Source organism: Canis lupus, chromosome 21 (assembly GCF_048164855.1).
Source record: "Canis lupus baileyi chromosome 21, mCanLup2.hap1, whole genome shotgun sequence".
Taxonomy (NCBI): Eukaryota; Metazoa; Chordata; class Mammalia; order Carnivora; family Canidae; genus Canis; species Canis lupus.
In genome coordinates this window covers 2,174,221-2,187,776 of record NC_132858.1, presented here as the reverse complement: position 1 = coordinate 2,187,776, position 13,556 = coordinate 2,174,221, and the positions used below count along the sequence as shown (strand labels likewise).

Sequence of the window (13,556 nt, the reverse complement as noted above, 5' to 3'; positions counted from 1 at the left end):
GGAGGTGGTTGAATCAAAAAAGATGTGATGATGGAAGCTGAAGTCAGAGCAATGTGATTGCTGGGAGAGGCCACAGCCAAGGAACGTGGAAACCTCTAGAAGTGGAAAAGGCAAGGAAACAGATTCTCCTCTAGAGCCTCTAGAAGGATCGCAGTCCTGCGGACACCTTGACTTAAGCCTAGTGGGACTTCTAACCTCCAGAACAGTAACAGAACAAATTTGTGTTGCTTTAAGTCACTAAGTTTGTGGAAATTCATTGCAGCAGCCATAGCAAACTCATGCAGTAATCAACCGACCACTCTCTCCCACCCAACCCAGGCATCACAGAATGCTCCCCAAGGAATGCTCGTCGACAGGAATTAATACAAAAGGAATTATGGGTACCTACAACCCCTGTGCCAAGAACATCTGCCTTCCAGATCCAGACCCTTTGGACACATCCGAGTCACCCTCGTCCTTTGGTGAGTCCAACCCTCACTGGCCTGGGTTCAAAGGCACATTAACAATGAAGAACACCACTTCCCTGGCTCTGTGTGAAAGATGCTCCCTGGAGCACAGCACAGAAAGCTCCAAGAATGACGCTCGGTGACCCAAGGACCCCTCCCTGCCTGACCTAAGGATGCAGCCCTTTGGGTGTGAGACACTTTGCTGTGGCTGCTGCGAAATGGTGCTGCCATTTCGTTTCAAGGACACACTGAGGCAGCCTACGACACACGTCACGAAGCAGTCAATACTTGATTATCAAGTAATGTGGGAAACAGACACCTTGATGCCAAAGCCAAGACCCTCCCTACCCACCCCCACCCACCCCCGCCCTTCCCAGGTTGGGGTCAGGGATGCCTGTTGCATTATAACTCGGTGGTCAGGGAATGTTAGATGATAGCGACTGCTTTTCCCGGTCGGTTGATCAAGCCCCCAGCTGCCTTGCTGGTCCCCTGCCCGCAGCTGGAGCGGTCCGCAGGGCCCCGGAGAACCCGCGGTCCCGCCGCTGGCGCCCCTGGCGGCCACACGGCGACCCGGGTCCATCCGGGGGGCTGCGGGGCTGCTGGGGGCGGGGCTGCTGCGCACTCCGGGGCTCCTGGCGGAGGCTGCCTCCACAGAGGCTGACCAAGGAGGCCCCGGGGGATCCAGGTGGCCCGGGAGGCTGGGAGACTTGCTTCTCTCTCTCTCTCTCTCTCTCTCTGGAAAGGATGCCCGTTCGTGCACAAAAGGATCACAGGAGGGCGCCCAGACACTGAGAGTGGAAAATACAAATGAAAGACAAAAATCACCAGCCACCCCAGAACACCCATTTGCAAAAGCAGAAGGGAGAATTAACTAAGCGTTCAACCAGAATGTGCTGCGCATCACAGGCAGCGAGCAGAGATGGCAAAGGAAGTCTTCTCTCTTCTTCTGTGGCCAGGCAGTTCGCACAGCAGGTACATCACCTGTTCTCAGGATAGGCCACTAGACCTTCTTGGGGCTTGGCCCCAGATCCCTCACAGGCAGTTCCTGCCACGTTTATCCAGGAATTACTGTGGTCACCTGTGTCTGCTAATTGCCCTCCTGAAAAAGAAAAATAGATTCCGCCCTGTCCTTCTGACGGCAGCCAGCTGAAGTCAGGCAGCTACCCCCCCACAGAAGGGGAGAGGGTGCTTCCTTCCTCCACGATGCCATTTCAAAGAGATGGCCCCCCAGTCCTCATGGAAGTATTCCTGAGATATGAGCTGGCGAGAGGCTTAGCTTATGAAAAGATTTACATACTTTTCAAAGGGGCAGAACTTACAATTCCAAGGTTTCTAAACTGAATGCTCTAAGGAAAGGAAGGGATAAAATCTCTTCTCTTTTTTTGAATAGGGAGGATCAAACTCATTTGTTATTTTTTTATTTGTGTTTGCAGTTCTACTCCCGGGGTAAACACTCGTTACCCCTGAAAGCCACCACCTCTGCCTGCCCCACCCCAGACCCTGCCACCTCACACACAGGACAAGCATGCACTAACACCATGCGCACACACACGCATACACACACAAGTGCACAAATGTGCGTGCACACGTACTCTCACCCACTCTCTGCTTATCCTTTGTCTTCTGGGCCATTTTCATGTTAAGCTGACTAAACCCAGCAAGAGTTAAGACAGGGTCTGGCTGACCCCCAGGCAAACTACAGAGGTGGAAGCAAAAATAAATCATTGCTGTTGTAAGCCGCTGGTTTTAGGAGATAACTGACCAATACAATAAACCTTAATTTCATTTTTAGCACCCGATTTGTAGTTCAGGATCCAGCAGCATGGAAATCAACCCCTTCTAATGTGTGTGCACACACATGCACACATGCATGCATATTTATACACATACATGTGTACACACACATGCATGCATAACAGAACCAGGAGAGGGCAGCCCTGGTGGCGCAGCGGTTTAGCGCCGCCGGCAGCCCGGGGTGTGATCCTGGAGACCCGGGATCGAGTCCCGTGTTGGGCTCCCTGCATGGAGCCTGCTTCTCCCTCTGCCTGTGTCTCTGCCTCTCTCTCACTCTCTCTGACTGAATAAATAAATAAATCTTTAAAAAAAAAAAAAAAACAGAACCAGGAGAAATTGCTTGACCTTTCAGTCCTCCTACTTTATCTAGAGCTGGCACAGCTAATGTCATGCCAGACCTACTCCATGGCCGGCTTTGCACGCCTGGCTTCTGCCCCCAACCCTCCTAGCACCTCTCTTGCTCATTTGGTTGAGCTCATGGGCCCAGGGGCTGTAAGTACTCAGCCATGACAAGAAGATGAGGAGTAGGGGAGGTGTCCAGAACCATAACGTGACCAAAGGCCTCCTGTCGTCTATAAGTCAAAAGCCCGGGGTGCCTGAGTGGCCCAGTTGGCTAAGCATCTGATTCTGGATTTCAGCTCAGGTCTTGACCTCAGGGTTGTGAGACTGAGCCCCGAGTGGGGCTCTGCACTCAGGGGAGAGTCTGCTTAAGATTCTCTCCCTCACCCCCTCCCTCTGCCCCTCCTCTCTCTAAAATAAATAAACTAATAAAGTAAATAAACTAATCTCTTTAATATACATATATTACATATATATGTTTATTATATATTGTTATATATTATATATAATCATATGCATGATTATATATAAAGATATAAACATTATATATATAATATTAGTGTGTGTGTATATATATACATATATATATATATAAAACATATATGTATGTAAGTCAAAAGCCAACCATTTGGTCACTGAGACTAGGTGGCCGCTAGTAAATGCCAGATGCAGCCCCCCATCTCGGGTTTCCCAGCAACCCCAAGAGGCTGCCAGATAAATGAGTCCCAAGGAGTCAGGGCAAACAGCATTGTGGACATCTCCATCACACAGACTGGCATCAAATTGGGGGAAGGGCCCTGTGAGTGTGCAAGAAGGAAGGCAAGTGAGTGGCAAGCATGCCCCCAGCCAGAGGACACCCCCATACCAGCGAAGACGATGAGGAAAGGAATGAAGCAGAGCAGCATCTCAGCAGTGATGTCCTGCAAAGCATGAGCTGAGAGGGGAGGCTGGCCCATGAAATTTGTCATCCCAGTTAGATGTGGGCTTGGAATGAACTAAGATGGATAACACAGCATTCCCCCCTACTGACCATTAAAAATAAGAAAAATAAAAATAAAAAAGATTGGGGCTGGCTGGTTCAGCAAGGATGGGATTGAGGCTGAACCTGGGGTGGTGCCAGGGATCTGGTCCTCCTGGCTTCTTTGCTGTGAACTTGGTGTCTGCATCCCGCCTCCCAACCCACCACAGACTGGCCTCTGCCTGGCTTCCCCTTCAACCAATAGACCGTAGTAAGAAAGTTTCCTGGTCTGTGCTGCAGAGACTTCAAGAAGTAACTAGAGGGGACAACACCCCAGATCAGGCCTTTCCCGCCCTGAGCACTCTGCTGAGGCCCCAGGGCCCAGAGGGCCACCTCGGCTGGCTCACTGAGAGACAAAAGCAAGCCTTCACCCTAGCCCACCACCTCACCCAGCCTACCCCAGTGAGGTTGAAAAATCCAGGGTAAGTTAGAATTTCTTCCAAAGAGAGTTGCCAGCCCACGGGGAGGGAGTGTTGATACACACACCCCGCAGAAAACACCACCCCTCAAGCCAGGCGAGGGGGGACTCAGGAGCACCACTGTAGAGGGCAGAGGTTGCCGGAGAGGACGTGGTATGTCATCCCCACACTGTCGTCCTGGGCGCTAGCTGAGCTGCTGACCCTTGGGCACCGCCGAGGCAAAGCCAAAGGAGAGAAGTTGGGAGGAAGAGGAGACCAGAAACCTGGACTGGCCTCCAGCTCGGCAGATCAGAGGGGAGAAGGCTGCGGCGGGGAGACCCCCCTCCCGCCACGGCCCATGGAGCCCCAGAAGAGAGCTGGACTGGCCTGCTCTCAACGGGACCTCACCTGAGAGGGCTGCCTGTGGGCACGAGGCGACCCCACAGAGAGCGGCTTTGTCAGGAGCACCAGGCAGGGTGTGAGCGCTCCCCTGGATCAGACTCTCCTGCATCAAGGAGCACTGTCTTAAAAAAAAAAAAAAAAAAAAAAAAAGGAGCACTGTCCTTTTCCTGTCAGCCCTCCACGCCTCTGGACCCTGCTGGAGCCAGAAAAGCCAGAAAGCCGGTGCCCGCCTGGGGGAAGGAGGTGAATCAGAGAGACCTGATCCTCAGTGACCACACACCCACCGACCACCTCCCCCACTGCTGAGAACCCAGTCAGCTTGCATAGGAGAAGCTGATATTGGGTGGAGACTAAATACTTCTATTGCAATAAGATGAGGCTTGTTTTTTAACTTGGCAAAAATTGTTTCTTTTTTGCCCAACTTTTTACAAGAATTTTCAAACACACAGAAAAGTTGAAAGAATAGTGCAATAAACACCCATATGCTCACCCAAAAATTGTTGACGGGTGTGTGTGTGTGTGTGTGTGTGTGTGTGCATGGCTTGGCTGAACCATTTGAAAGCAAGCTTCAGACATCACAGCACTTCACTCCTAAATCCTTCACTGTACGTCTCCTAAAAGAATCAGACTTTCTGATGCCAGAAATTGAAATTGATCTAATATCGGAAGGAAATGGGTAAAGCTACACTTAGCTGAATTCTTTTTTGAAGATTTTATTTCTAAGTAATCTCTATACCCAACGTAGGGCTCAAACTCACGACCCCAAGATCAGGAATTGCACAGTTTACAGACTGAGCCAGCCTGGAGCCCCTGAAGTATTTTCAAGGAGGGGAAAGAGAGAAGCGACAGAGCAAGTGCTAGGACGGTGAGGTGAGAAAACACTATTTCCCACTTGCACTGAAGTCCAGTCAGTTGAATAAACCAGTTCCATAAAGAAGATAAGACTATTTCAGATAATGGCTGGTGCTAGGAGGAAAGGAAGTAAAGCCAGATAGAGGTGATAAGACCAGGAAGCAAGGCAATGTTGGAGTGGGAGGTACAGAGCGAAGCCACATATGAGCTGAGACCCCGGGGACAAGAAGTCAGCAAAACAAGACAGTTGGGCGATCCCTGTTCAAGGCAGAGTAACCAGCAAGACCAGGGGCCTGGAGACAGGAAGGAGCATGGAGTGACAGCTTGGGGACAAAAGGGGAACGGGAAGTCCTGAGAGGAGTAGGGGTCGAGACCCAGATCTTGTCAGCCAAGGAGAGGAGTCCGGGGAGAATTTTAAGCGGGCTTGCGACTTGATCTGGTTTATAGTTTTAGATGCTCTGCAGCTCAGTCGAAAAAGACTTGGGTGGGAGGCCCAAGAGGGAAGCCTGGGAACCATCGCGGAGGCTGTTTGCAGTCTTTCAGCCAAGGGGGAGGTGGCTTGGACCAGGGTGGTGGCGGTGACCTAGGCATTATTCCCCGCCCCTCATTTTAAAGATGAGGACATGGAGGCTCAGAGAAGCCTTTAAGTGTCAGGTCCAGGATTTTTCTTGGTGCTTTTTAAATTTTGGTAAAATTTATATAACATAAATTTAGCATTCTAACCATTTTTACGTGTGCCATTCAGTGGCATTAAGTACACTTCTGGTGTTGTGGGACCATCACCACCATCTGTTTCCAGAACTTTCTCTTCAGCTCACACAGAAGCTCTACACCCATTAACAGTAGCTCCCCATTCTCCCCGCTCAGTCCCTGGTTACCTCCACTCTACTTTTTATACGTATGAATCTGCCCATTCTGGATACCTCGTATAAGCGGAGTCCTACAATATTCTGTTGCTTTATGTGGGGCTGATTTCCCTAAGCATGTGTTGCTTAGGGAAAAGCCAGGTGTTGCTGCAGGTGTCAGAGTTCCATTCCTTTTTTAAAGCTGAATAATACTCCACTGGGTGTGTATTTATCCGTTCATCTGCTGATGGGGTCCGGGATTTTCATCAGGACGTCTGAATCCCAACGTGGTTCTGGTCGCTCTGCTCCAAGACCTCCCCGAGAGCCCAGCGCAGTGCGCCCCGCGGCCACCAGGGGGCGCCCAGGGGCCCCGCAGGCAGGCTCGCGGCGGGCACACCCGGGCGGGCCCGCTGGTGGATGCAAGAGGAAGGCGGAGCCCAGGCTTTCTGCACCCTCCATCCTACACCCAGCACAGGTGTAGGTGTAGGAAAAGAGGGAAGCCGGCCGCGGGCAAAGCGGCTGAACTGCAGGGTCAGCTCAAATGGGGAAAGTGGGGAGGTCAGGGTGGGAGGGGCCGCCCCCACCCCGAAATCCTCTCCAATGGCACAAAGCAGCGGTGCAGGCCGACCCCGCCCCCCGCCAGCTGTCCCCCCTGTGGACAACCCTGGTGTTGAGGGGGGCGGGGCAGACGTGAGGGGTTGAGTCCTGCGAGGCCCCAACCCCCATTCCTGCTCTTCCCCAGCAGCCAGGTGAGCTCCAGCCTGTGGTGTGCACATTTTACAGACAAGGAAACTGAGGCTTGAGCCAGGCAGTGACCGTCCCCGCAAGTGGAAGGGGCACGCTCTGTGCACCCCCACGTGGCCCTGGGCGCTCGGGTCCTCGGAGGCTGGGGAGGCAGGCGGGACGCTGTGGCCTCCGTCCGTCTGAGCCCTGGGCCTCTGCTGGTGCCACGCGAGTGCCCCCGGCCTGGTTTTGGCAAAGCCGCCTCATGGTGACCAGAACCTCTGTCAGCTTACATCCTTCCACTTTCCACTCATGTGCTGTTAGTTGCTGAGCCATCCACCCCCACCCTCACCCCCACCCCCACCCCCACCCCCGCAGCACCCATGTGCAGCTGGGGCTTTGGATCCGAGTCCGGGAACTGACATTTATCCCTGTCAGATCTCATCTTGTTCGTTCCTCTGACAAGCATTTGCTCGGTGCCCACGCCACCCCGGGCACTGGGGACACAGCGCTGCCACATGAATGCCCTGGCCCTAGGAGCTCCCACTGTCATTAGCCACGGCCAGTGGCCAGTGGGAGCCCCGCCCTGGGCTGGCGGCCACGGGCTCGCTGTCTCTGACCCTCAGGGCACCGCGGGGAGGTGACATCACCTCCACTTTGCAGACGGACCAGCCAGTGTTCAGGAAGTTTATGCGACTAGTCTGAAGTGGTGTGACTAGGAGGTGGCAGGCTCAGCACCGCCCGTCCAGTCCTTTGGAGTCCGACCCTGTCCTCCTCATCAGATGCCCTCAACGTCAGCTTTGAGTTCTCTGCAAACCCGATACACTTCACCGTCTGCCTTTCATAAACAGCCCTGACGGCAGAGGGGAGGCCAGAGCCCGGGGAGGCCACCACGGCCGCGTACCCCGACACAGCCATCCAGGATTCCACACCCTGCGCACCCAGCACGCACAAGGCAGCCGAGGGGAAACCACAGGGTGGGCCCCCACCCCCACCCCCACCCCCACCCGCAGGCTCCCTCCCCTCCAGGCACCTACACATCTGCTCGTTGGCATCTCTGGCCGTCAAACCGTCCCCACGGCCACAGCCTCCACGTGCGGATGCCTATGCCACGCTGAAGGTTCATCTGCCAGGGGCCCTCCCCAGGAGTGGGTGAGGGGAAGGAGCTACTGGAAGCCCAAGGACCAAGAGTGGCAGTTGCTTTGGGATTTCTCAGGCTCTGAACATCTGCCCTTGCATCCGTGGCTTCTCTCCTGCACCGGCCGCTCCGGGAGCCTCGGCCCATCTTTTTCACTCGGCGTTTCTGCCCAGAGCAGGGAGATAACTGCAGGGCAGGCCTGTAGGCAGGAACCAAGGCAAGTGGAAAACCGCGCTGCTGGGGGTTGGGGGCTGGGTGTGAGATGGGCTCCAAGCTCCCAGCCAGGCCCCAGGGACACCACACCCCATGACAGAGTTCAGACTTTCACGTCACAGGACCACACGCACCTGCTCTTCTCCCAGCCCCGGGAGGTTAGAACTGTTAGGGCTGCACCCATTTTGCCAGTGAAGACTCTAGGGCTGGACGGTGGGGCCCAAGGCTGAGCGCTCCCCCTGCTGAGACGGCTTCCTGAGAAGAGATGGAAAGGAGGGTGGCTTGCGGACAGCGTGCACCTGCTGAACATGACCTCAGAGAGCCCCTGCTGCGTGGTCAGTAGCAAATGGGTCTGAGCCAGGCCCTGCCCTCATGGCCACATGGCCAGGGGCAGGAGAGGCGGAAGACCAGCGAGTCCGAATTCCCGGCCGTGACACATGCTATAAAGAGCAGGGAGCCTGTTAGAGAAGGTGTTGCTAAAGTTGGGGGTGCTACTCTACCTAGCACGTCCTGGAAAGCCTCTCTGAGGAGGTGACATCTGAGGAGCCCAGAGGAGCCTACCTTGGGAATAGCGGGTGAAAAGATGACAAAAGAGCATGAGTGCAGCATGGAGCCAACCCTCCCACCCCACCCCTATGGCCGATTTCAGACAAGAAACCACCACTCTGGTATGAAGTCTTGGAGGGAAGCACATGGGGCAGTGTCCTTAGGGTTCCTGACGCCCGGCACGGCCTCCACGGATGCCTGTCCCCTCCACTATCCCTCCAGGGCTCTGTGGACCCCAAAGCCACACTCTGTCTTTTTCACTTCTCCCATCCTCCACACCTCTCTGCACAAGACCCAGCACAAACCAGGTGCTAGAGAAATGTCTGCTGAATGAACAGACAGCCGAAGGCCCTGCTCTCCAAATTCTGAGGTCCAGCAAGGAGTAACGGGAGGATGAACCCAAGGAAATCCTACCTTGCTCTACAAGGAATCACTTGAGGGAGTTTGTGGCTCTAATAGGTGGTAGAAGCAGAAAAGACAAAGGGATTCCAGAAGGTGGGAAGAAGGGTCGCCTACACAATTGGAAAATTTCACAAAGTCCAGATTTCAAGCTATTTTTAAAATATCTGAAGCTCTGGCAACCCAAGCCTGCATATTCCCATGGCAACACCAGCTGGCGCTGAGCACCACTGCCCCCTTCAGACCGGACATGTGCCTTGCACTTCTCCTTGCACCCAGCCACTCACCACAGCCCACGCCTAGCCCACCCCACTTTTTCACATCACCCGGCCCTGTGGGCATCTGTACCGGCCAACCCTGGTTTCGGGCATTTAATAAGCAGAAAGCAGTGCCAGGGACACAGGGACTGAGACATCTGCTGCATCAGCCTGGAGCTAGGGGGTCCCCTCCCTCAAGGTCTTAGAGAAGCTGTCCAGTGTAGGGGTTTCCAGGTCCACATCCATCCATCCACTCTCTGCGCTGGGTTCAGGTGGCAGGTGGGCTGGGAACCTTGGCCACGTCCTGGAGGTGAGAGATACAGTTCCTGAAGTGTGCCAGCAGGGAGCGACTCCCCCCAGCCCCCCAGTCTCTTCAAAGCTACTGAAGAGGGCCATTCCTGGCCTGCCCTGGGCTGGGGTCTCCGGTCACTCAAGCACAGTCCCTTAGTCATCCTGGGACCTGTGTCCCTGCCCTTTCCTACTTGGGCTGACAGCCGAGGCCCAGCCTGCCTGGCAACATGATGGGCTCAGCAGTGACTGGCTGGGTGAGGACATACTCCAGGTGCCCAAGGACAGCCTCAAGAGCCCCCCTTCCACCACCTGGAAGCCCTTCCAGCCTGCGACCCTCAGGGCCAAAGGCCAACCCCTCCTGTGCTCTCCTTCTAGCAACCTTTTCTCTTCTTCCTCCTCTTCTTCTGGAACTCCTTGGGCTTCCTGAAGCTTGTTCCCTCAGGGCTGACCCTCAAATTAAGTACTGTGTGCTTGGCACTGTGTTCAGGGTTTTATGTACTTTATTTATAAATCCCAACAATCCTAGAAGATGGGTATTAATCCCCATTTTACAAGCGGGAAAACTAAAGCTTAACCAGGTGACACCACCTGCCCACGGCCAAACAACTAGCAAGATTCAAATTCAGACATGTAAGATCCCTCTTCCCTGAACTGCCTGGTTCCTGTGAAGGAAATTTTAGAATAAATGGAGGGGAAAAAGGGGCCTGAAGGCAGAGGACAATCCCTTGTCCAGGTTCGTACAGGCCACGTATTCTGTTTAGAGCCATCCAAGGACATGGACTGAATCTGGAGCCCCTTAGGAATAGCTCTTGGCTCTTGGGAACTTACTGAGCATCTCTCTATCCCCACCTAGGGCCATAGTCTGAGCTGCAGGACGGGCCCTATACATGTCGCAGCTTCTGACTTGAACCCATGATAGGGCAGTGAGGAGGCAGGCAGGCAGCAGCACCTGGAGGTCTCCAAGGGCCCACTCAACTATATGGAAACTTTATGAGGTGAGAAAGATCTGCACTTCACAAAATGTGTTTAGATACTACTGAGCATGACTCCATTGGTGAGCCACAAACCCAAGACCTTCCCCACTCCCAGTGCACAGGGGTAGAGAAGCCCAGGGGATCACCAGCCCCTCTGAGACTATCACAGCTATGTCCCAGCCCCTGGAACCAAGGCCACCACCACAGTAGGCAGAAAGGTCCTGTCCACACTGTTTATCCAACTTACCTTCCATTTCTCCAAACATGCCTATAATCATACCCCTGGGGCTGCTGGTCCCTCCCAGATTCTACCTCCCAATCGTCCAAACCCAGTGTAAATAACACCTCTTTCTCTGGGAAGTTCACCATAATCTGATCCATCAAATCTAGTCATTCTTTCACTCTCTGGAAAGGACTACAACTGCATGGACTCTCCTGTGTCATTGAGGCCAATCTCCTTTGTGCTGTAATTGTTTCTGGGCTGCTATTTTCTCTGTCAAGCAGACTGAAGGGTAGAGCAAGCACCTTAGCTCCTAGTATGGGGCTTCATACATACAAGGCATGAGGCACATTAGACAGATGGAGGGGTGGGTAGATGGAATAGATGGATGGACGGATGGATGGAAAGATGGAGGGAGGGGGATGGAGGGAAGGATGGGTGGAGGGAGAGAGGAATGGATGGATGGAAGGAGGGAAGAGGAAGGGAGGAAGGGAGGGAGGGAGGGAGGGAGGGAGGAAGAGAAGGAGGGAGGGAGGCGGGGGAGAGATGAACAAACAAATGAAGAGATGAGTAGGTGGGAGAGCTGATAACCCCCAGAAAGTTCAGTGTGGTCTCGGTAATTGGCCAGAACGCCCAGACTCCCCACTGCTGCTCCCACAGAATAAGATTCCCCTGTTTTACCTGTCATGACGCGTCCTCTGCTTCAGCAAACTGAAGATTTAGAAGGATGGTAGCCTGCAGTGGAGCCAGGGAAGTCAAGGGTCAGGAGTGTGCTCCTTCCTTCACCGAACCTTGGTCTCCCTGCATGTAAGGTCAGGACACTGGTTTTGAACTTGATGATTCCTTAGGCCTTCCAGCTGAAGACACATGCCTGTGCTGGGGCCCAGCAGGGACGGGGCCACTGATTAAGCCCGTTGCAGCTAAAAGGACACAGGGGAGCGCTCAGACAAAAGATGAAGGGACAAGAGAGAAAAGTCAAGAAGGGAGAAGGAAGGAGGAAGGAAGAAAATACATTTCCATATCCCAAACTAAAAATGCATTTAGCGTGTAAGATTTCCCAGATGTATCATTTCTTTAAAAAAAATTTAATTTCAACATATTTGATTTAGTATCGCAGCAAGGAAGAAGTGACAGATCCTCTAATATAATGGAGATGCCTCAGGCAGAGCAGTGGGGGACAGACGATGCCAAGGGGAGGGTGAGCTGGGGGGCGGGGGTGAGGAAGGGGCAGCTTTCTCTCCACCTTCGTACCCACTTTAGCCAGACCACCTCCTCTCATATCTGCTTTATAGATCGACCTTACAAACCCAGCATACTATTTGAATAGAAGATTTCTGGAATGTGCGTGTGTGCGTGTGCGTGTGCGTGTGCGTGCGTGTGCGTGTGTGTGTGTGTGCGTGTGTGTGTGTGTGTGTGTGTGTGTGTGAGCCACTTAACTAATGAAGAGAAATGAGAGGCCCAGAGGGAGGTGATTTGCCCAAGGTCATACAGCAAGTGCCTGACTCCATTCCCTTGGGCCTGGCGGAGAGAACTCCTTGGTTCAGATTTCATGAATCCCAGCACATCCGCTGGGGGCCAGGCCACCCCAGCCTGGCTTACACGTCTATCCTCTGGCTCACCTCCAGCAGCCTCCACGGGGAGTCACCAGGCTCCTTTAAACAACACTCCACGAGGACAGGAACAGACCAATAACCCAGGCCCAATTAGGAGCCAGAAAACCTGGCAGAGGGCGAATGCCCAGAACAGGGGGGCTCCAGCAGCAACTCCGCTCACCACAAGCCTCAAGTCGAAAACCTTCCTAAAACAACCCCTTGGCTGCTTCAGAGCATAATTTAATCTTCCTTTGATGATTCCGGATCTCGCCCTGCCTCAGGCCACGCTGAGCACATCAATTACTGCTGGGCCCAGGTGGGGAGCAGAGCCCGACTGGCTGACCCTGCCCTGGAGGGGGTGGTGGTAAGGGGCTGGGAGAGGTTTCGAGGGGAGGAGGCCTGCCTGAGCCAGGGAGCTGGATGCTGCCTGGATGGAGAGGGGGGCTGAGGGGAAGAATGGGAAGCCCCCTCCCCAACCAAGAAGGGGAGCCCTAGGTGGGCCCCTCAGTAGCCCCCAGAGCAGATGGGTTGGGGCTGCTCCCCAGAGTCCCTGCAGGTAGAACCGGAGAGCTATAGGCAGGCAAGAGTGATGCTGAGGGGGGAGACGCAGGCTAGCACAAGGGCCCCACAGACTTTGCAGAAGATGTTGGCTCCCCACTGCTGCTGCCCTGATATTTCCTGGCTGGGAGACGGTGAGCAAGTGACTTAACCTCTCTGTTCCTTACTCTCCTAGTTTACAGTGCTTAGAATAGCCACAGGGCTGCTGTGAGGTTAAACGAGCCTCTGTTGGCTGTCAAAAATGGGGGTTAGACCATAGTCCCTGACGAGGACAGGTCTGGACTAACATACATCAGAACATACACAGGGTTAGCTCTCAGGTGAGGCTGGATGATTTGCTGTGCTCGGCTTATTTGTATTTCCTATGTTTTCTGGAAGAAAAACATTGTTCTATAATTAAAATCATTCAGAGAAAAGAACAAAACACTAGGGACAACGATTTGTCCCCAAAGGGAAGCAACTGATCAGAAGAGGAGCCTGTCCATGGAGAGCGCGGGTGGAAGGGTGCTGTTCTGCAGAGCCTGAGATTCAGGCAGGGGATCCCTGGCTGC

At 53.7% G+C, this 13,556-nt stretch overlaps 1 long non-coding RNA gene across 7 annotated transcripts in view; it reads right to left on the bottom strand.

Annotated features, from left to right (window-relative positions):
- Window positions 1-7,837: 7,837 nt before the first annotated feature.
- The window catches only part of LOC140612317 (uncharacterized), a 74,675-nt gene continuing 68,956 nt past the window's right edge, over window positions 7,838-13,556 (bottom strand). For 4 of the 7 annotated variants that reach the window (XR_012013596.1, XR_012013594.1, XR_012013590.1 and 1 more), the window contains 4 exons: window positions 11,537-11,775; window positions 9,462-9,674; window positions 8,303-8,423; window positions 7,838-8,154 (listed from right to left, as the gene is read on the bottom strand). This is a non-coding gene — a long non-coding RNA (uncharacterized lncRNA). The remainder of the gene's footprint in view (window positions 8,155-8,302; window positions 8,424-9,461; window positions 9,675-11,536; window positions 11,776-13,556) is intronic. The other 3 variants (XR_012013593.1, XR_012013592.1, XR_012013597.1) reach the window with 1 other exon arrangement.